Consider the following 22,084-nt stretch of genomic DNA (forward strand, 5'->3'; position numbering starts at 1 on the left):
TAAAACACTAAAACAGGAGGGTAGCACGGAAGCACTGAAAACTATAAGGAAAAAAACAGAACATGTAAAAAACAAATAAAAGCGGCCAAACTAGAGACCGAGAGATTAATTGCCAAAGAGAGTAAAACTAACCCTAAAATGTTCTTCAATTATATAAATGTTAAAAAGTATAAATCTGAAGGTGTCGGCCCTTTAAAGAGTAATGAGGGGGGAGTCGCAGAGAGCGACGAGGAGAAAGCAAAGCTGTTAAATATTTTTTTCTCCAATGTATTCAATGAGGAATATAAACTGTCAGATGAAATGCTGAATGTTGAAATAAAATCGCCATTAAAAGTGTGCTGTCTGACCCAGGAAGAAGTGCAACAGCGACTTAAAAAGATCAAAATAGACCAATCGCCAGGACCGGATGGCATACACCCCCGTATCCTAAGGGAATTAAGTAATGTCATAGCCAGACATTTCTGATATTTGCCGACTCTATACTGACAGGGAATGTCCCACAGGATTGGCGCATGGCAAATGTGGTGCCAATATTCAAAAAGGGTCCAAAAACAGAGCCTGGAAACTATAGGCCGGTAAGTTTAACATCTGTTGTGGGTAAACTGTTTGAAGGTTTTCTGAGAGATGCTATCTTAGAGCATCTCAACGGAAATATGCAAATAACGCCATATCAGCATGGCTTCATGAGGGATCGGTCATGCCAAACAAATTTAATCAGTTTCTATGAGGAGGTAAGTTCCAGACTTGACAGCGGAGAATCAATGGATGTCGTGTATCTGGACTTCTCCAAAACATTTGACACTGTACCACATAAAAGGTTAGTATATAAAATGAGAATGCTCGGACTGGGAGAAAACGTCTGTATGTGGGTAAACTGTTTGATGGTTTTCTGAGAGATGTTATGTTAGAGCATCTTAACGGAAATAAGCAAATAACGCCATATCAGGTAAGTGGGTAAGTAACTGGCTGAGGGATAGAAAACAGAGGGTGGTTATTAACGGTACACACTCAGATTGGGTCACTGTCACTAGTGGAGTACGTCAGGGGTCAGTATTGGGCCCTATTCTCTTCAATATATTTATTAATGATCTTGTAGAAGGCTTGCATAGTAAAATATAAATTTTCACAGATGACACTAAACTGTGTAAAGTAATTAACACTGAAGAGGACAGTATACTACTACAGAGCGATCTGGATAGATTGGAGGCTTGGGCAGATAAGTGGCAGATGAGGTTTAACACTGACAAATGTAAAGTTATGCACATGGGAAGGAATAATGCAAGTAACCCGTACATACTAAATGGTAAAACACTCGGTAACACTGACATGAAAAAGGATCTAGGAATTTTAATAAACAGCAAACTAAGCTGCAAAAAACAGTGTCAGGCAGCTGCTGCCAAGGCCAATAAGATAATGGGTTGCATCAAAAGGGGCAAAGATGCCCGTGATGAGAACATATTCCTACTACTTTACAAATCACTAGTCAGACCACACATGGAGTACTGTTTACAGTTCTGGGCTCCAGTGAACAAGGCAGACATAGCAGAGCTGGAGAGGGTCCAGAGGAGGGCAACTAAAGTAATAACTGGAATGGGGCAACTACAGTACCCTGAAAGATTATCAAAATTAGGGTTATTCACGTTAGAAAAAAGACGACTGAGGGGAGATCTAATTACTATGTATAAATATATCAGGGGTCAGTACAGAGATCTATCCCATCAGCTATTTATCCCCAGGACTGTGACTGTGATGAGGGGACATCCTCTGCGTTTGGAGGAAAGAAGGTTTGTACACAAACATAGAAAAGGATTCTTTACGGTAAGAGCAGTGAGACTATGGAACTCTCTGCCTGAGGAGGTGGTGATGGTGAGTACAATAAAGGAATTCAAGAGGGGCCTGGATGTGTTTCTGGAGTGTAATAATATTACAGGCTATAGCTACTAGAGAGGGGTCGTTGATCCAGGGAGTTATTCTGATTGCCTGATTGGAGTCGGGAAGGAAATTTTTATTCCCCTAAAGTGAGGAAAATTGGCTTCTACCTCACAGGGTTTTTTTGCCTTCCTCTGGATCAACTTGCAGGATAACAGGCCGAACTGGATGGACAAATGTCTTTTTTCGGCCTTATGTACTATGTTACTATGTTAGAGTGCACCAGCGGATCCGGGGAAAGGGGGGCAACTGGTCAATTGCCCCACCCCCGAAAATAAAGTGAGAGAATGGGCGCCGCTCCGTTCACCCGCTGTGGCCCCGTTACCTTCTCCCGCGCTGTATGGTAATTGCTACTATCAGAACACCAGGGAGGAGTCTGCCCTGTTTCTTCCAGGCTGTGAGCTCTGCGCTGCGATTTGACAGCGCTACAGCCAGGTAGAAGGAGCGCCCAGGGAGAAACAGGGCAGACTCCCTGGTGTTACGATAGTAGCAATTACCATACATCGCGGGAGAAGGTAACGGGGGCAAAGCGGGCAAACGGAGCAGTGCCCAGGGATAATAGTAAGTACAGTGAGATCCCTGGGCGCGGCACTTCATATACAGATGGTTTTCCTACAATGTTTGGACCTGTGAAACGTCCTCTTTAATAATTTTTTCAGGGCCCCTTCACATACACTGGCACGGTGGCGCCGGCGACATTGGTGGCCGGCCCTGTCTCTTCCCCCCCCCCCCCCCCCGTGCATCTTACTGCCAGCCAGCCAGAATCAAGCCGGAGCCGTTCTAATTAGGCCCGCCCACCAAGTTAGGGCCGGGAACTGGAAGTTCGGAACAGAGGAGTGCCGCGCAGGCGTCGGGACTGGACGGGACCTCACCTCACAGGTTGCGTACAACTGCGGCGGTGCCAGTGACAGTCTGACAGACTTTGCCTCTCCCGAGACCAGGCTCTGAAACTGCCACTGCTAGAGTGTGACACTTTGATCCTAGATTATTGAACCTTTTCACAAAATTCTAATTTTAAGCTGCATTAATGCAATTCTTTTTCATTTGCATTACTGAAATAAATGAACTTTTGCACAATATTTTAATTTTTCGAGTTTTACCTGTATATGTTACTCGCGTTACAATTTGCACTACAGTTTCTTCAGCATCCAGAAGGACATTTCCAATTGTACAGGTGTTTCTAGGAATAATTAAAAGAAATATGAAGTTTATGCGTTTTTTATAAGGATTTTGATGGGTAGCATTTTTTCAGAGCTTTTATGTTTCTATATAGAAGTCTATGGCATAATGTCTAAAAAACACCAAAATACAGAGGGAAACAAAAAATATAACAAAAAAAACAGGAAAACTTATCATAAAGTAGCACTACAATAACAAACAAAACAACATTTTAAGGGAATTTAGATTTTTCAGGGGCATAGCTAAAGGCTCATGGGCCCTGATGCAAGATTCAGATTGGGTCCCCCTCCCATTAGTGCTTTGGCCAGGGACAGGGAAGCACATAGCCTTTGTGCCACCTGAGGCAAACATTTATTTTTAACAAGTCTCTTTTTTTTAAAGATTTTCAGTTACATACATAACACTATAACAAAACAATAACAAATACAGGTGCACTCTGCAGTTTCACTAAACCCTCAAACTGATTTTAAAATTGAGAGATTAGTCAACATGTCCTACGGTGTAGAACATGTCTAAGCCCGGACACCACGCCAAGGTTTCTCAAGTAGCCCGGGACCTAACACTCTCCTACCTGAGCCGTATGGGCAATACCAGGAGCCAGTGGGCAAATTACAGGAGCATAAGGCCGACTCACAAACAGCTCACCAGTTACCTCCAGCATGTAGCCATGCTTGCAATGGGAGGAGGGAGGAGTCTGCGAGTCCCACTCAAGACTGGCTGATATGTCCCAGGCCTCACAGGTGCACCTAAATGTGGCCTGTAGATGGAAAACAGGCACATTTAAATTGGAGTTTATACACCTCCAGGAATCTATATATACAAACTAAGAAGACAGGTTGGCATTAGCAGGAGATGCTCAAACCCACATGCAGTTGTGCATATATATAGGGGAGCAAATCCTGCACTTGTGGCCCGTTGCTAATGGCAATCCCCAGCAAAATGCATACAGTGGAGGATGCCCGCGGCGAACCACAAGTACCACAATAGACATCCTACACAAGGTAACAAGTGCAGATGTCATAATTAATATAACAATATAACAAAACAATAACAAAGACAGGTGCACTCTGCAGTCTCACTAAACCCTCAAACTGATTTTAAAATTGAGAGATTAGTCAACATGTCCTACGGTGTAGAACATGTCTAAGCCCGGACACCACGCCAAGGTTTCTCAAGTAGCCCGGGACCTAACACTCTCCTACCTGAGCCGTATGGGCAATACCAGGAGCCAGTGGGCAAATTACAGGAGCATAAGGCCGACTCACAAACAGCTCACCAGTTACCTCCAGCATGTAGCCATGCTTGCAATGGGAGGAGGGAGGAGTCTGCCAGTCCCACTCAAGACTGGCTGATATGTCCCAGGCCTCACAGGTGCACCTAAATGTGGCCTGTAGATGGAAAACAGGCACATTTAAATTGGAGTTTATACACCTCCAGGAATCTATATATACAAACTAAGAAGACAGGTTGGCATTAGCAGGAGGTGCTCAAACCCACATGCAGTTGTGCATATATATAGGGGAGCAAATCCTGCACTTGTGGCCCGTTGCTAATGGCAATCCCCAGCAAAATGCATACAGTGGAGGATGCCCGCGGCGAACCACAAGTACCACAATAGACATCCTACACAAGGTAACAAGTGCGGATGTCATAATTAATATAACAATATAACAAAACATGTTGACTAATCTCTCAATTTTAAAATCAGTTTGAGGGTTTAGTGAGACTGCAGAGTGCACCTGTCTTTGTTATTGTTTTGTTATATTGTTATATTAATTATGACATCCGCACTTGTTACCTTGTGTAGGATGTCTATTGTGGTACTTGTGGTTCGCCGCGGGCATCCTCCACTGTATGCATTTTGCTGGGGATTGCCATTAGCAACGGGCCACAAGTGCAGGATTTGCTCCCCTATATATATGCACAACTGCATGTGGGTTTGAGCACCTCCTGCTAATGCCAACCTGTCTTCTTAGTTTGTATATATAGATTCCTGGAGGTGTATAAACTCCAATTTAAATGTGCCTGTTTTCCATCTACCGGCCACATTTAGGTGCACCTGTGAGGCCTGTGACATATCAGCCAGTCTTGAGTGGGACTGTGTCACAACCAGACAGTTGAGAAGCTCTGACAGGAGCTTTCCAGATCCTCCTCCTTGAGTTTCTTTGTTTTGGTTAAGTTCCTCATCTCGTTAGTCTATCTCAGCTGTCATGCAGTTGGACTGATTGCTTCCCTTTAAGTTCCTCCCCAGGATGCATTAGTTTGCGGCTTATACAACTTCCTGGAGTGGGTGTGCGTGCTGTTTCTATTCCTCAGTCCTCTGCAAGATAAGTGCTGTTCCTTTATTTGTGATTTTCTGTCTGCTGGATTTTCAGGTGACCCTGACTCCCTCCGTGTCTTGTGTAGGGAGCCGGTGGTCGTGTCCCCTCACTATTGTAGGGTCTTCAGGTATTAGATAGCCGAGGTACGTGGATATGCGCCCATCCACCTTTGGGGTGTTCGCATAGGCTGAGCAATTAGGGAGAGTGGCAGGACTCATGTAGGGGTCTCCGTTTTGTTCCTTAGTTGTGGATCCAGTGAGTCATTAATTGTATTGCATTGTCTTGTTTCCTGTACACCATCCGTGACATTATAAGCCGCCAAAACCGTCTCAAGCATGGATCCGGTTTCACTTTTGGCTGAGCGCTTCCAGGGTCTTTCATTGGAGGTAGCTGATCTCCGTAAGACTTTTTCTCAGTTTCAAGTGACCGGTTCAGCTTGCGTTCATGGAGTTTGTTCTGAGCCTAAGATCTCGCTCCCGGATACGTTCTCCGGGGGTAGTGAGTATTTTGTGCGTTTTAGAGAGGCTTGCAAACTCCATTTTTGCCTTCTTCCCCATTCCTCTGGTGATGAAGAACGGAGGGTGGGGATCATTATATCGCTGCTCAGGGGTAACGCTCAATCCTGGGCCTTTTCGCTGCCGGAGGGGGCACGGCCCCTCCGTTCAGTGGATGAATTCTTTTTAGCCCTGGGTCAGATATATGATGATCCGGATCGTATTGCTCTGGCTGATTCTAGACTACGTCTGTTATGCCAGGGTAAACAATCCGCAGAGATATACTGCTCAGAATTTCGAAGATGGGCAGCTGATACTGGTTGGAATGATGCTGCACTCCGAAGTCAATTTTGCCATGGTCTTTCAGAGGGATTGAAAGATGCATTTGCCTTTCATGAGAGACCTACCCCCTTAAATTCTGCTATGTCTCAGGCCGTTCGTATTGACAGGCGTCTTAGAGAGAGAGGAGAGATCTCTCCTTCCTGTCATACTCAGTCCCGGGACAGTGCAGCGGTCTCTTTCTGTGCGCAGGGGTCTCAGTCGCTGTCAGCCCCTTCTGAGCAGGAGCCCATGCAGCTGGGGTTGATTGCCTCTGACAATAGAAGATTCAGCCCGCATGGGAGGGTTTGTTTTTGTTGTGGAGGTATAAATCATTTGGCAAATGTTTGTCCCTCTAGGAGATTCAGGCAGTTTTCTGGGAGTAATAAAGAAACAAAAAGGAAAAAATCTTTTAAAAATGTTCCGTCTGTTACTATTGGCAGGGTTGAGGCGGAAATTGAAGGTTTTCCGTTTGCTTGTAGTTCCCGTTTTGTCCTGCCTTCTAGGGTGGCGCTAGAGAGCAAAAGCATTTTTTGTGAGATTTTTGTGGATAGTGGAGCAGCTGTCAATCTCATTGATAATCAATTTGCAATAACTCATGGTTTCCAGGTATGCACTTTGGGAAAGGATATTCCTGTTTTTGCTATTGATTCCGCTCCACTTTCTCAGAAATCATTAAAGGGCATAGTTCACAATATCCGTTTAATTATGAGTGATGCTCATGTTGAGGATGTGTCATGTTTCGTCCTTAGCGGTTTGCCTACTCCTCTAGTGTTGGGGCTACCCTGGCTCACTAAACATAACCCCACCATTGATTGGCAAGCGAGGCAAATAAATGGTTGGAGTGACTTTTGCAGAGAGAATTGCCTCATGACATCTGTTTCTGAGGTTTCTACTAAGACTGTACCACCTTTCCTCTCTGAAATTTTGGATGTCTTCTCTGAGAGTGGAGTTCAGGATTTGCCCCCGCACAGGGAGTACGATTGCCCTATTAATCTCATCCCAGGCGCCAAGCTGCCTAAATCTCGTTTATTCAATCTTTCCCAACCTGAGAGGGTCGCTATGCGTGCTTATATCTCTGAGAGTCTGAGAAAAGGACACATACGACCCTCGAAGTCACCTGTTGCTGCTGGTTTTTTCTTTGTTAAGAAAAAAGATGGTTCTTTAAGACCTTGTCTGGATTTCAGGGAGCTAAACAGTATCACTATTCGTGATCCTTCCTCTGATCCCGGACCTGTTTAACCAGGTTGTTGGGGCTAAAGTCTTTTCCAAATTAGACCTAAGAGGGGCATACAACCTGGTTAGGGTCAGAGAAGGAGACGAATGGAAGACGGCTTTCAATACCCCTGAGGGCCATTTTGAGAATTTGGTTATGCCTTTTGGTTTGATGAATGCCCCAGCCGTTTTTCAGCATTTCGTGAACAGCATTTTTTATCATTTAATGGGAAAATTTGTATTAGTGTATTTGGATGACATTTTGATTTTTTCTCATGATTTCAAGACTCATAAGGAACACTTACGTCAGGTCTTGCTCATCCTGCGGGAGAATAAATTATACGCGAAACTGGAAAAATGTGTGTTTGCGGTTCCAGAAATTCAATTTCTGGGGTTTCTTCTCTCCGCTTCTGGTTTTCGCATGGACCCCGAGAAGGTCCGCGCTGTGCTTGAGTGGGAGCTTCCTGAGAATCAGAAGGCGCTGATGCGTTTTTTGGGCTTTGCCAATTATTACAGGAAATTTATTTTGAATTATTCTTCTGTTGTTAAACCACTCACTGATATGACCAGAAAGGGGGTAGATTTTTCTTCCTGGTCGGTAGAGGCGCGTAAGGCCTTTTCTAATATCAAGGAGAGTTTTGCTTCCGCTCCCATCCTGGTACAACCTGATATTTCGTTACCCTTCATAGTTGAGGTTGATGCTTCTGAGGTAGGGGTGGGTGCGGTCTTGTCTCAGGGTTCCTCTCCTGCCAAATGGCAACCATGTGCCTTTTTCTCGAAGAAACTCTCCTCCGCAGAGAGAAATTATGATGTGGGAGATAGGGAATTGTTGGCCATCAAGTTGGCTTTTGAGGAATGGCTCCATTGGCTAGAGGGAGCCAGACACCCTATTACCGTGTTTACTGACCATAAAAATCTGGCCTACTTGGAGTCAGCCAAGCGTCTGAACCCGAGACAGGCCAGATGGTCTTTGTTCTTTTCAAGGTTTAATTTTGTTGTCACGTTCCGCCCTGGGGTTAAGAATGTGAAGGCAGATGCCCTGTCACGTTGTTTTCCGGGAGGTGGGAATTTTGAAGACCCGGGTCCCATTTTGGCTGAAGGTGTGGTGGTCTCTGCTCTTTTTCCTGAATTGGAGGCAGAGGTGCAGGCAGCCCAGTCAGAGGCTCCTTATCTTTGTCCTCCTGGGAGGTTGTTTGTGCCTCTCGCTTTGAGACACAAGATTTTTAAGGAACACCACGATACGGTCCTTGCTGGGCACCCGGGGGCAAGAGCCACACTGGATCTCATCGCTCAGAGATTCTGGTGGCCTGCGCTTCGTAAGTCGGTTGAGAGTTTTGTGGCAGCTTGCGAGACTTGCACTCGTGCCAAAGTCCCTCATTCACGGCCATCAGGTCCTCTCCTTCCCTTACCCATTCTTCCCCGTCCTTGGACACATCTGTCCATGGACTTCATAACGGACTTGCCTCGTTCCTCGGGGAAGACTGTGATTCTGGTGGTGGTGGACCGTTTTAGCAAAATGGTGCATTTCATCCCTTTTCCTGGTTTGCCCAATGCTAAGACGCTGGCGCAGGCATTTATTGACCACATTGTCAAATTGCATGGTATTCCTTCAGACATAGTCTCTGATAGGGGCACGCAGTTTGTTTCCAGATTCTGGAAGGCTTTCTGTTCTCGCTTGGGGGTTCGGTTGTCATTCTCTTCTGCTTTCCACCCGCATTCGAATGGCCAGACAGAGCGCGTCAATCAGAATCTGGAGACATATCTGCGCTGTTTTGTGGCGGAGAATCAGGAGGATTGGTGTTCTTTTTTGTCCCTTGCTGAGTTTGCTTTAAATAACCGTCGTCAGGAGTCCTCTGATAAGTCACCATTTTTTGGTGCATATGGGTTTCATCCGCAGTTTGGGACTTTCTCGGGAGAGGGGTCTTCTGGTTTACCTGATGAGGACAGATTCTCCTCGTCTTTGTCATCTATTTGGCAAAAGATTCAGGATAATCTAAAGAGCATGAGTGAGAGATATAAGCGTGTGGCAGATAAGAGACGTGTGCCTGGTCCGGACCTGAATGTTGGTGATCTGGTGTGGTTGTCTACCAAGAATATCAAATTGAAGGTTCCCTCCTGGAAGTTGGGTCCTAGGTTTATTGGGCCTTACAAGATCCTGTCTGTCATCAATCCTGTTGCCTACCGTCTTGATCTTCCTCAGACTTGGAAGAACCATAATGTTTTTCATAAGTCCTTATTGAAACCTTATGTTCAACCTATTGTACTCTCGCCTTTGCCTCCTCCTCCGATTATGGTTGATGGAAATCTTGAATTTCAGGTCTCTAGGATTGTGGATTCTCGTCTTGTCCGCGGTTCCCTCCAGTACCTTGTTCATTGGGAGGGTTATGGTCCTGAGGAGAGGATGTGGGTCCCAGTGACGGACATTAAGGCCACTCGTCTCATCAGGGCTTTCCATAGGTCCCATCCTGAGAAGGTGGGCCCTGAGTGTCCGGAGTCAACTCGTAGAGGAAGGGGTACTGTCACAACCAGACAGTTGAGAAGCTCTGACAGGAGCTTTCCAGATCCTCCTCCTTGAGTTTCTTTGTTTTGGTTAAGTTCCTCATCTCGTTAGTCTATCTCAGCTGTCATGCAGTTGGACTGATTGCTTCCCTTTAAGTTCCTCCCCAGGATGCATTAGGTTGCGGCTTATACAACTTCCTGGAGTGGGTGTGCGTGCTGTTTCTATTTCTCAGTCCTCTGCAAGATAAGTGCTGTTCCTTTATTTGTGATTTTCTGTCTGCTGGAATTTCAGGTGACCCTGACTCCCTCCGTGTCTTGTGTAGGGAGCCGGTGGTCGTGTCCCCTCACTATTGTAGGGTCTTCAGGTATTAGATAGCCGAGGTACGTGGATATGCGCCCATCCACCTTTGGGGTGTTCGCATAGGCTGAGCAATTAGGGAGAGTGGCAGGACTCATGTAGGGGTCTCCCTTTTGTTCCTTAGTTGTGGATCCAGTGAGTCATTAATTGTATTGCATTGTCTTGTTTCCTGTACACCATCCGTGACAGACTGGCAGACTCCTCCCTCCTCCCATTGCAAGCATGGCTACATGCTGGAGGTAACTGGTAAGCTGTTTGTGAGTCGGCCTTATGCTCCTGGAATTTTGCCCACTGGCTCCTGGTATTGCCCATACGGCTCAGGTAGGAGAGTGTTAGGTCCCGGGCTACTTGAGAAACCTTGGCGTGGTGTCCGGGCTTAGACATGTTCTACACCGTAGGACATGTTGACTAATCTCTCAATTTTAAAATCAGTTTGAGTGTTTAGTGAGACTGCAGAGTGCACCTGTCTTTGTTATTGTTTTGTTATATTGTTATATTAATTATGACATCCGCACTTGTTACCTTGTGTAGGATGTCTATTGTGGTACTTGTGGTTCGCCGCGGGCATCCTCCACTGTATGCATTTTGCTGGGGATTGCCATTAGCAACGGGCCACAAGTGCAGGATTTGCTCCCCTATATATATGCACAACTGCATGTGGGTTTGAGCACCTCCTGCTAATGCCAACCTGTCTTCTTAGTTTGTATATATAGAATCCTAGAGGTGTATAAACTCCAATTTAAATGTGCCTGCTTTCCATCTACAGGCCACATTTAGGTGCACCTGTGAGGCCTGGGACATATCAGCCAGTCTTGAGTGGGACTGGCAGACTCCTCCCTCCTCCCATTGCAAGCATGGCTACATGCTGGAGGTAACTGGTGAGCTGTTTGTGAGTCGGCCTTATGCTCCTGTAATTTGCCCACTGGCACCTGGTATTGCCCATACGGCTCAGGTAGGAGAGTGTTAGGTCCCGGGCTACTTGAGAAACCTTGGCGTGGTGTCCGGGCTTAGACATGTTCTACACCGTAGGACATGTTGACTCAATCTCTCAATTTTAAAATCAGTTTGAGGGTTTAGTGAGACTGCAGAGTGCACCTGTCTTTGTTATTGTTTTGTTATATTGTTATATTAATTATGACATCCGCACTTGTTACCTTGTGTAGGATGTCTATTGTGGTACTTGTGGTTCGCCACGGGCATCCTCCACTGTATGCATTTTGCTGGGGATTGCCATTAGCAATGGGCCACAAGTGCAGGATTTTCTCCCCTATATATATGCACAACTGCATGTGGGTTTGAGCACCTCCTGCTAATGCCAACCTGTCTTCTTATTTTGTACATACATAACACTGACAGAGAGTTTAGCAATTTTATACAAGCAATAGGAGTGGTATAGTAACATAATAATAACAGTGTATGGTAGTACAATAGGGGGCAAAATGTGGGGAGGGGAGGTATGATAATAGGGGAGAGGGAGGGTTTGAGGGGAAGGGGGGAAACATCAGAGCGGTAATCAAGGTGACACATAATAGACAGTTTTCACTGAACATATATCTGAATGTATATTGGAATGGATGATCAGCATAAACTAACATGAACAGCCTCGGATAATCTCAATTCAGGGAGAGAGAGTCACTACAAATGAAGGTGATGACTAGTCTAGTCTCTCCATGGTGTATTATGATCTAAAGCCCTACAGGTAAGTAAGTAGGCCCTGGAGTGGAATAGTAAGGTTCCAGAGGGTTTTATATGGAATATACATAGGTTGGTCAGTGGACCAGGTATATAGTTACTCCATTTAGGGGTGGCGAAAGGACTGCCATAGTGCCCATAATCGCACAAATTTGGAGTGTGTTCTGGTTGCCCAGGTCGCCAGTTCTTCCATCAGATACATCTTGTCCACTTTTGTGTACCACTGTTCTAAGGTGGTGGTTGTGGTGGTGGTGGGGATTAGTATTCAGCCAATGCAATGGAATCAGTAATCTGGTTGCCTGGATTAGGAGGGTTGGTAGGTCGAAGAATGCTGGTTGCCATTTCTCCGACGTGAGCTAAAGTAAAACCGATTGGGGAGAAAGCTTGATCGAAGACTTGCTATTTCATTAGTCTTTTGTTCAATCTATTCCCAGTAGGGACGTAAAAGAAGGCCAAACCACATAACATGGCCGAAAGTGCTCTTTAGAGATGAGCAAATTTTTTTAAAATTCGATTTGGACGGTTCGAAGAATTTTACGAAACAATTCGATTCGATCTGAATTTATTCTCAACGAATCGCGCAAAAAAACTGCTATTTCCTGGCTGCAGAGAGCCTGTATAGTTGTGTAGAACACTGTCCTTGCAGTAACATGCATAGGGAGTCTGCTATGGTAGTGAAACAATACTTTGAGTCAGTATGACACGCAGATGACAGGCATTGCTCGTATAATCACTGCACACTTAACTTATTTGGGCACTTAATGGGCCAAAACTGACCAAATAACTCAAGTATGAACTCAGCATTTAGGGTCAATGTTAGCGTCAAGAGGAAGCGCACTCATTTTACACCTTCGTCAGCTGATTCCACATAGATGTCTACAGAACGAATTCTATTAAACGATTATACAAGTAGAGCCCCCCCCCCCCGACAGAGTGGAGAGGGTGTCAGCAGTAAGTTTGTGTTGACGTCACTGATTATTTTGCCCTTCCTCTGATCTGTCAGAACAAGAACCCCAAAAAAATTGATGCTGTCTGTTGAGCATCTGCCTTCACTCAGTCAGCATTTGGTCAGTAATCCATCAGTATTGCTATTGACAAAAAAAACTGAAGTGGATCCAAAACAGAGATGACACGTGAATAGAATATTTGCATGTCTTCTGTTCTGTACACACTCCTGCTTTTGGCTACCAAATCATAAGCCAGTTCTGATGGGACCATACAGGCCTTACAGCTGCTACACAGACAGGATGCATTGTGTGTCTCATTTTTCCTTCCTTCTGACAGATCAGAAGATGGGTCAAATAAATGGTGATGTCATCCAGGCCAAATAGGCATATATGGAGTAGGAGGGTGGGAGAACAGCTTGAGGAGAGCACAGAGTGGTTCAATGAAATAGTGGAGAGGTGGCAGCAGCAGCAGTGTGGCACAATGACAAAGTGTGGAGGTGGCATCAGCAGCATAAGGAGGCCACAGAGTGGCCGAGTGATATACGGTTGAGGTAGCAGAAGCATGAGGAGGCCACAGAGTGGCACAATGATAGAGTGTGGAGCAGTGGCGTAGGGATCGCCATAGCAACCATAGCAGTGGCTATGGGGCCCTACGCCACTAGGGGGCCCGTCCGACCGCATTCAAATTTTTATTTTTATTTTTTATTAACACACACAGACACTACACACAGGCAGCCAGGAGGTGGCGTAACTACCGGGGAAGCAGCTGCTTCGGGGCCCGACAGTTTATTTTCAAGTTAGTTAAATATCGATGTCTTACTGTTCAGGGCCCCTTCACAGCAGCCGTCTTAATGTTCCCTCGCTAATGTGCTCTAATCTTACTTTATATACTAAAGTCTCCTGATGTGTCTGGGATTCGAACCCACAACCTCCAATGTATCAGTGTATCAGAGGCAAAGCATTAACCCTCACAGCCATAAAGAAGGCATTGCAACTGACTGAAAAAATTTGACACTTTTACGTTTATAGCTGGCTAAGTGTACATCTATACACATGACAGCTGCCCCAACACACCCAGCACTGCTATATCTCTATATGACAGCTATCCCAGCACACTCAGCTCTGCTATATCTCTATATATGAGCAGCTATGTGTATAGATGTACACTTAGCCAGCTATAACAGTAGAAGTCTCATAATTTTTCAGTCAGCAGCAAGGCAGCTGTTATGGTCTTGAGGGTAGGTGCTCTGCCTCTGATACAGAAGGTCGTGGGTTTGAATCCCAGCAGAAACCTTTTCTGAAATACAAGCAGTGACTCCATATATGGACATACAGGGCGGGACACAATACAGGGAGGGACACAGGAAGAGGCTGCATCGCATCGCTGACATGGAGGTAAGTAGAAGTGTTTATTTTATTTTTTAATACCCGACTGTTACTGCCATGGGGGGAGCGGGGGCACTTGATACTGGCACATGGGGGGAGGGGGGTTGGCACCTGACCTGATACTGGCACCTGGGGGGGGGGGGGTTTGGCACCTGATACTGGCACATGGGGGGGGGGGGAGAGAGAGGCACCTGATACTGTGGATGGCACTGTTCAGGGGAGGGGGATCTGTGTATGGCACTATTTAGGGGAGTGTGGATGGCACTGTGGATGGCACTATTTAGGGGAGGGGGGATCTGTGGATGGCACTATTTAGGGGAGAGGGATCTGTGGATGGCACTATTTAGGGGAGAGGGATCTGTGGATGGCACTATTTAGGGGAGAGGGATCTGTGGATGGCACTATTTAGGGGAGGGGGGATCTGTGGATGGCACTATTTAGGGGAGGGGGGGATCTGTGGATGGCACTATTTAGGGGAGGGGGGATCTGTTGATGGCACTATTTAGGGGAGGGGGATCTGTGTATGGCACTATTTAGGGGAGGGGGATCTGTGGATGGCACCATTTAGGGGAGAGGGATCTGTGGATGGCACTATTTAGGGGAGAGGGATCTGTGGATGGCACTATTTAGGGGAGAGGGATCTGTGTATGGCACTGTTTAGGGGAGGGGGATCTGTGGATGGCACTATTTAGGGGAGGGGTGATCTGTTGATGGCACTATTTAGGGGAGGGGGGATCTGTGTATGGCACTGTTTAGGGGAGGGGGATCTGTGGATGGCACTATTTAGGGGAGGGGTGATCTGTTGATGGCACTATTTAGGGGAGGGGGATCTGTGTATGGCACTATTTAGGGGAGGGGGAACTGTGGATGGCACTATTTAGGGGAGGGGGGATCTGTGGATGGCACTATTTAGGGGAGGGGGATCTGTGGATGGCACTATTTAGGGGAGGGGGGATCTGTGGATGGCACTATTTAGGGGAGGGGGGATCTGTGGATGGCACTATTTAGGGGAGGGGGGATCTGTGGATGGCACTATTTAGGGGAGGGGGGATCTGTGTATGGCACTATTTAGGGGAGGGGGATCTGTTGATGGCACTATTTAGGGGAGGGGGATCTGTGGATGGCACTATTTAGGGGAGGGGGGATCTGTGGATGGCACTATTTAGGGGAGGGGGATCTGTGGATGGCACTATTTAGGGGAGGGGGGATCTGTGGATGGCACTATTTAGGGGAGGGGGGATCTGTGGATGGCACTATTTAGGGGAGGGGGGATCTGTGGATGGCACTATTTAGGGGAGGGGGGATCTGTGTATGGCACTATTTAGGGGAGGGGGATCTGTTGATGGCACTATTTAGGGGAGGGGGATCTGTGGATGGCACAGAGGGGGGGGGGCCCATAATTTTTTTTTGCTATGGGGCCCATGCATTTCTAGCTACGCCCCTGGTGTGGAGGTGGCAGCAACATGAGGAGGCCACGAAGTAGCAAAATGTTTCTTTTTTTTTTCCAGTAGCTTTTTTTTACTCAAATGTCTCCTAAATGTCACCTCAGAAAATAACTTTCTAAACTCTCAGCACAAATTCTTTGCGCATGGAGATGAATATTCGAAGTTCATGCGAGTGAAATAACTGGGGGTTCTCTAATTATGTCCACCAGCTACAATCGCCCTTGGAGGGTCAGTTTACTCATCTAGAGACGTAGCTGCTCAGTTCCGTGAGTTTTATAAATTCCTCTATATTTTACCACCGATGAGGCAGGAGGCAGAATCTTCCATGCTGCTTACTGCTTTTTTAATCCCCACCTTCTGTCAATTTGTAATCAGGTGTTAGCTAACGTCCTCCTTTCTGTTGAAATGACTAAAGCTCAAATCTTCTTAATCATGAAAGAAAGGAAAGACCCCAAAATGTGTTTAAACCATCGCCGTATATCATTATTAAGCATAGACCTAAAACTCCTAGCAAAGATGCTGGCCAATCGACTAGCTGGCCACCTACCTGTATTTGTTTATAGGGATCAGGTTGGCTTTGTCAAGGGCAGGGAAGGTATAGACAATACCGTCCAGTTTCTGAATGTCCTTTTTTATTCTAAATCCAAATTTCTGCCACTAGTCCTTCTCATCACAGATGCTGAGAAGGCTTTTGATAGGGTCAGCTGGTCCTTTATTGCAACAAGTCCTCTAGAAATTTTGTCTTCCTGATCCCATATGTGAATGCAGTCTTTAAAATGTGCTCAAATGCGTCAGCATCAGTTGCAGTAAATGGAGATTTGTCCCCACCCTTCCAAATCCAAAATGGGACTGTGACGGTATCATCTGTGTCACCGTCTAGTATACCCTTCTTCCCATGTAATAGCACAGCCAAATAATCCACAGAGCAATAAATCGCTATTATCGCTGGTATCGCTGGTATCGCCAAATAAGTCCATACATGAGCCAAAGCTGAATGCTGGAAATACTTTACTGGAAGGCACTGGCATTCAAACATACAATTTCTTTTATCCCCTGCTCCCATGCACAATAAACATACATTAACCCATAACACAAAGGTTACAACCCACAAAACATCCTCCCCTCTGCCTGTGATATAATTATGGTACAATGGTTAACATAATTATCACAGGCAGGAGAATACACAATGTCTTCTGTCCTGGAGACAACCGAGGTGTAATTTAATTATCTCTCAGGACAAAGGTAAATCGCCAATACACACGTGGAGACAATAGGACAGACATCACTTACTCAAATATACAATGTCCCACCCTTTAGTGTACACATAGACATTTAACACATACCAAAATGGCACGAATTAGACCAGGAGTTCAAAAGTTAATAAAAGTCTCTTTGGCCTGGCTGTACTCATGGCTTTTCTGTCCAAAACCAGTTCTACACAGTCTTTTGTCCTGGAGACAATTAAGAAGTGATCCACTTATCTCCCAAGGACCGAGGCAAGACTCCATTAGTCACATGGTAGCAAAAGACAGCAAAATACATGAACTTATATAACTATGCAGCTATTGCATAAAACCGGTGTATTCAACATGGGACCGTAATCACATGGTAAGAGGCTGGCAAGTAGTCCTCTCCAAGTACTCGTGGCAAACTCACAAGAGGGGAGTTTGTCACAATAAGACCCATCCTTATGATTTCTGACATAATAACAATTATCTATACATTAGCCTAAATTCAGCAGCTATCCTGGTCTGGAACCCAAATGAAATGTAATCCTCTGATTTTAGGTATCAACAGTGGGTCACATTCACATCAATGGGTGCCAGACGTGATATCACTGGTTACCTACTAGGGTATCAGAAGAGGGAGGGACAAGGGGGGGGAGGATTGGTGGAAAGTGGCGATTGACAGCAGTCAGGGATCAATGTAGCAACTGAATGACAGCTGATCATTGAACCCCATGGGGGACAACGTATTCAGCTGGAAGATCCACCACGTTTCTCTCTGAGGTACCCTCCTGTCCCAGTCCCCTCCTCGTCTAGGTCGTGGGACCACCTCAATCCCTATAAATTTAAGGCTGGAGAAGTCACCATTGTGTACCCCATTGATGTGTTTTGCCAATGGTGTCTCTCTTTTATTTCTTATATCGCCAAGGTGTTCCCCCACTCGTCACCGCAACTCACGAGTGGTCTTGCCCACATACTCCAGGCCACAGTCGCAATTTGCCTTGTATACCACCCCTTTGGTGCGGCAGTTTACAAAGTGTCTAATTTGATATGTCTTATTTGTAACATTGCTACTGAAGGAACGTCCCTGGGTTATATGTGGACAAGCCACACAGCCACTGCAGTGATAACATCCAATGGGACGCCGGAGCCACATTTCCTTTGTGTCTTGTGTCTCACTGAAGTGGCTGTGGACCAGGCGGTCTTTTAGGCTGAGGCCCCTGCGATAAGTTATTTGCACAGTTTCAGAAATCACTTTCTTGATGTCAGGGTCAAGTTGAAGGATTTCCCAGTGTTTCCTCAACACTTGCTTGACCTCTTCTGATGCCCCATCAAAAGTTCCTATGAGGCGTATGGGGCCACTGTCTGTCTTTTTAGGTTTCGGATACAGTAGCTCGTCGATTACTATCACAAGCTCTTTTGTATGCTGATCTGAAAACTGAGTCAGGATAGCCCCTCTCACGAAAACTGCATCGCAGGTCATCCGCTTGTTGTTTAACAGTTCTTCTTAATCCTTAGGTACTGTCCCACTGGGATCCCTCTCTTCAGGGGCTGTGGGTGGTGACTACTCCAATGCAGAAGAGAGTTCGTAGAGGTGGGCTTCCTGAATGTTCTCGTTTGGATCATACCTTCTGTGCCCCTTGATATTTCAATGTCAAGAAATGGAAGGGTATTAGTTCTGTACTCTGATGTAAATTTCATGTTGATGGAGTTGGTATTCAAGTCCTGTACAAAGTCCGCAAAGTCCTTTTCCTCGCCGTTCCAGACAACAAAAATGTCATCTATAAACCTGGCCCATGTAATCACTCGTGTGATATGATTTCTGGGTACATCACTAAATACCAGGGTCCGTTCCCACCAGCCCAGGAACAAATTTGCATACGATGGGGCACAAGAACTCCCCATCGCGGTGCCCCTGAGCTGGTGGTAAAGGACCCCGTCAAACAAAAAGTAATTTCTCGTCAGTATGAATTCAAGTAGACGCAATACAAAAACATTGTGGGGATGAAATTGTCGTCCCCTTGTGCTGAGGAATGTCTCCACTGCCCTCAATCCTAGTGCATGGGGTATGGAAGAATACAGCGCTTCTACGTCAATAGAAGCCAATGATGTGCCTTCCTCCAGAGATACCCCCTCAAGACGACCCAAGAGGTCACTCGTGTCCCTCAAATATGAGGGTAGTGTCCTTACAAACGGTGCCAAAATACTGTCTATGTAAATCCCAGTGTTTTGGGTCAGACTATTTACCCCTGACACGATGGGGCGTCCTTTTAGAGGAGTGCTACCTTCATGAATTTTTGGTAAACTGTAGAAGGTAGCTACAGTGGGATGTTTTATATATAAAAAAATCAAACTCCTTCCCTGAAATCAGGCTTTCTGTCTTTGCTGTCTGTAATTTCAGAGCTAGTTCTTTCTGGAATTGAATAGTCGGATCCCCACTTAGCTTTTCATAGGTCTCTCTATCACTTAACAAGACCTAGTATAACAAAAATCACAGCAGTGAGAGGTATTCTTTGATTGCAATTTATTTTTGCAGGTAATATGCGACATTCATGTGAACGCGTTTTCGGCTGTATTAGCCTTCATCAGACACTATGGAACAGAGAGTAATAGTGTCATATATCTACACACATATATATATACAGAGCATATACATAGACTTATGTAATACACCATGGGTGACAATAAATCAAAAAGTACATAAAAAAGTACATAAAAGGTGAAACAAAAGGAAAAAAGAAACAAGTACAATAAAGAAAAAGAAAAAAATGGCAAGCAGATAATTGATGAGAGATCATCCTGATGCAGAGTTACAATTCAGTAGCTACATAATATTGTGCTGGCATATAACATAGGATTTGCATGTTGATTCGATGGTTCCTGAAGGATCAAGTTAAGGAAAAAGCCAGATCTAGAGAGAATCCTCTATCTGAAATGTGATGCCCATTCTAATAAGTCACAAGTTGAGATAGCCACAGGTATGGTAATGAGGACAACATATCAGACAAATGAATAACTCAAGTATGATAATGGAAATGAAAATGACATATCAATCAGGTAACTAGATAGCCTAGTAAGTCACACGCTAAGATAAATAGCCACAGGTATGAGGACAATATATCAGACAGATAAATTGAAGATGACATATTATGTTTAAATAGATGGATAGCTTAATCCCCACTCAGGAGGACCTACCATTGCCGCTGAAGATTGAAGGAAAATGTGGAGGACACACAGGTATAGATCAGGTGCTGTCAGCACCAGTGGTTTGAGGTGTGTGCCCATAGCAGTGAGATCCACTGCTTTAAATAAGTGCCAGAGAGCGCGCCAAGCAAGGGGGGCGGACCTGGGTAATGGAGCACGTGTGACGCCGTGCGTTCCATTGGCCGGAAGTGAATCAGCAAATGAAACGCATCGGGTCACGTGACTGCGCTCCAAAGACCGGAAGTGAGTCGGTCTGTTGGATGTAGTCATCTGAAACAACACTGGGGACTAGAGAATGAAACCAAAGGATAAGGGATTAGGTGGAATAACATCATAGAGGGAAAAGGAAGATATGGACATGGTTAAATGTAGTTATATGTGAAAGGATAATATTAATTAACGAGTGTACATGGCCAAATGTGGTAGTATATACTGGTAATATGGTACAGTGTGTATACAGAACTAGAGTGATATGATTACAGTGTGATGTAACGTGGTATAGTATTGATGTAAGTTAATAGAAAAAATATAGGTAAAGGATACAGTAGACGGCACGTGGTCCAAGAGGTGGGGATCAGGAAGCCTGTCAGAAAAAGGAGAAATAAGGGTTAATATGATAATTGGACATATACACATAACCGCATTATAATAAACATTGGATCTCATATTCTTTGTTCATTCCTTTAGGATGAAGCGTCTGCAGTGTGTGTATCCAGTAAGCCTCTCTGAATTTGAGGTTTCTGATCCTATTGCCCCCTCTGCGGGGTGGAGGTACCTGCTCTATTATCTGGTATTTTAATTGGGATATGGAGTGTTTATGTTTATCGAAGTGTGCAGGGACTGGTAGCAGTAGGTTTTTCCTCCGAATCGTTGATTTGTGTTGGCAAATCCTGTCTCGTGCTTTCTGAGTGGTTTCGCCTACATAGGCAATTCCGCAAGGGCATTTTATAAGGTAGATGACAAAGTCTGTGTCGCAGGTAAAGAAGCCTTTTATATTGAATGTTTTGCCAGTTTGGGGGTGTGTAAATTGGGAACCTTTCTGTACGTTAGAGCACTGGGAACATGTGAGGCATGGGAATGTGCCTTTTCTTTGGGTCTGTAAAAAGATCTGTCTAGGTACACGTGTCTCGGAGCCCAGATCTGCCCTCACCAAGTTGTCTCGTAGATTGCGGGGACGACGATTGCATGAAAGTACTGGGTTATGAAATTCCTCTACTTTAGGATATGCCTTCTTGAGAATTGGCCAGTGGTTGCGGATGATATGTAAAACTTTATTGGTACTCGGGTGAAAGGTGTGGACAAATGGGATTCTTTTGTTATTGTTTCTTGGATTCTTATTTTTGTTTTTGATGTTAGTCTTGAGGGTATGTTCTGGGTAACCTCTGGTCCTAAACCTCTGTTTCATCTCATCCTCCCTGTTTGTTAGTATGAGGGGATCATCTACTATGGTTTGTATTCTTTTGAATTGTGAACATGGTAAAGATTTTTTTGTCATGGGGGGATGGAAACTGGAGAAATGAAGTAAGCTATTACGGTCAGTCGGTTTGCGATATATGTCTGTTTTAAGTTTGCCCTGAGGGTTTATGGTAACAACTGTGTCCAAATAGGCTATTGTTGAGTTGCTATGGTGGATGGTGAACTGGAGCTCTGGCCAAATGGAGTTTAAATGATTGTGAAATGTGAGGAGAGATTCTTCTGTTCCAGTCCAGATGCAAAAAATTTCGTCTATGTACCTTTTCCATAGCTTGCAATGTGTACTGAAGGAATCTGATGGGTATATATAGGTGGACTCAAAATGTGCCATAAAACAATTTGCATAAGGAGGGGCCACGTTTGACCCCATAGCGGTGCCCTGTACCTGTAAGTAAAAT

The sequence above is a fragment of the Bufo bufo genome, chromosome 2, assembly GCF_905171765.1.
Source record: "Bufo bufo chromosome 2, aBufBuf1.1, whole genome shotgun sequence".
Lineage (NCBI taxonomy): Eukaryota > Metazoa > Chordata > Amphibia > Anura > Bufonidae > Bufo > Bufo bufo.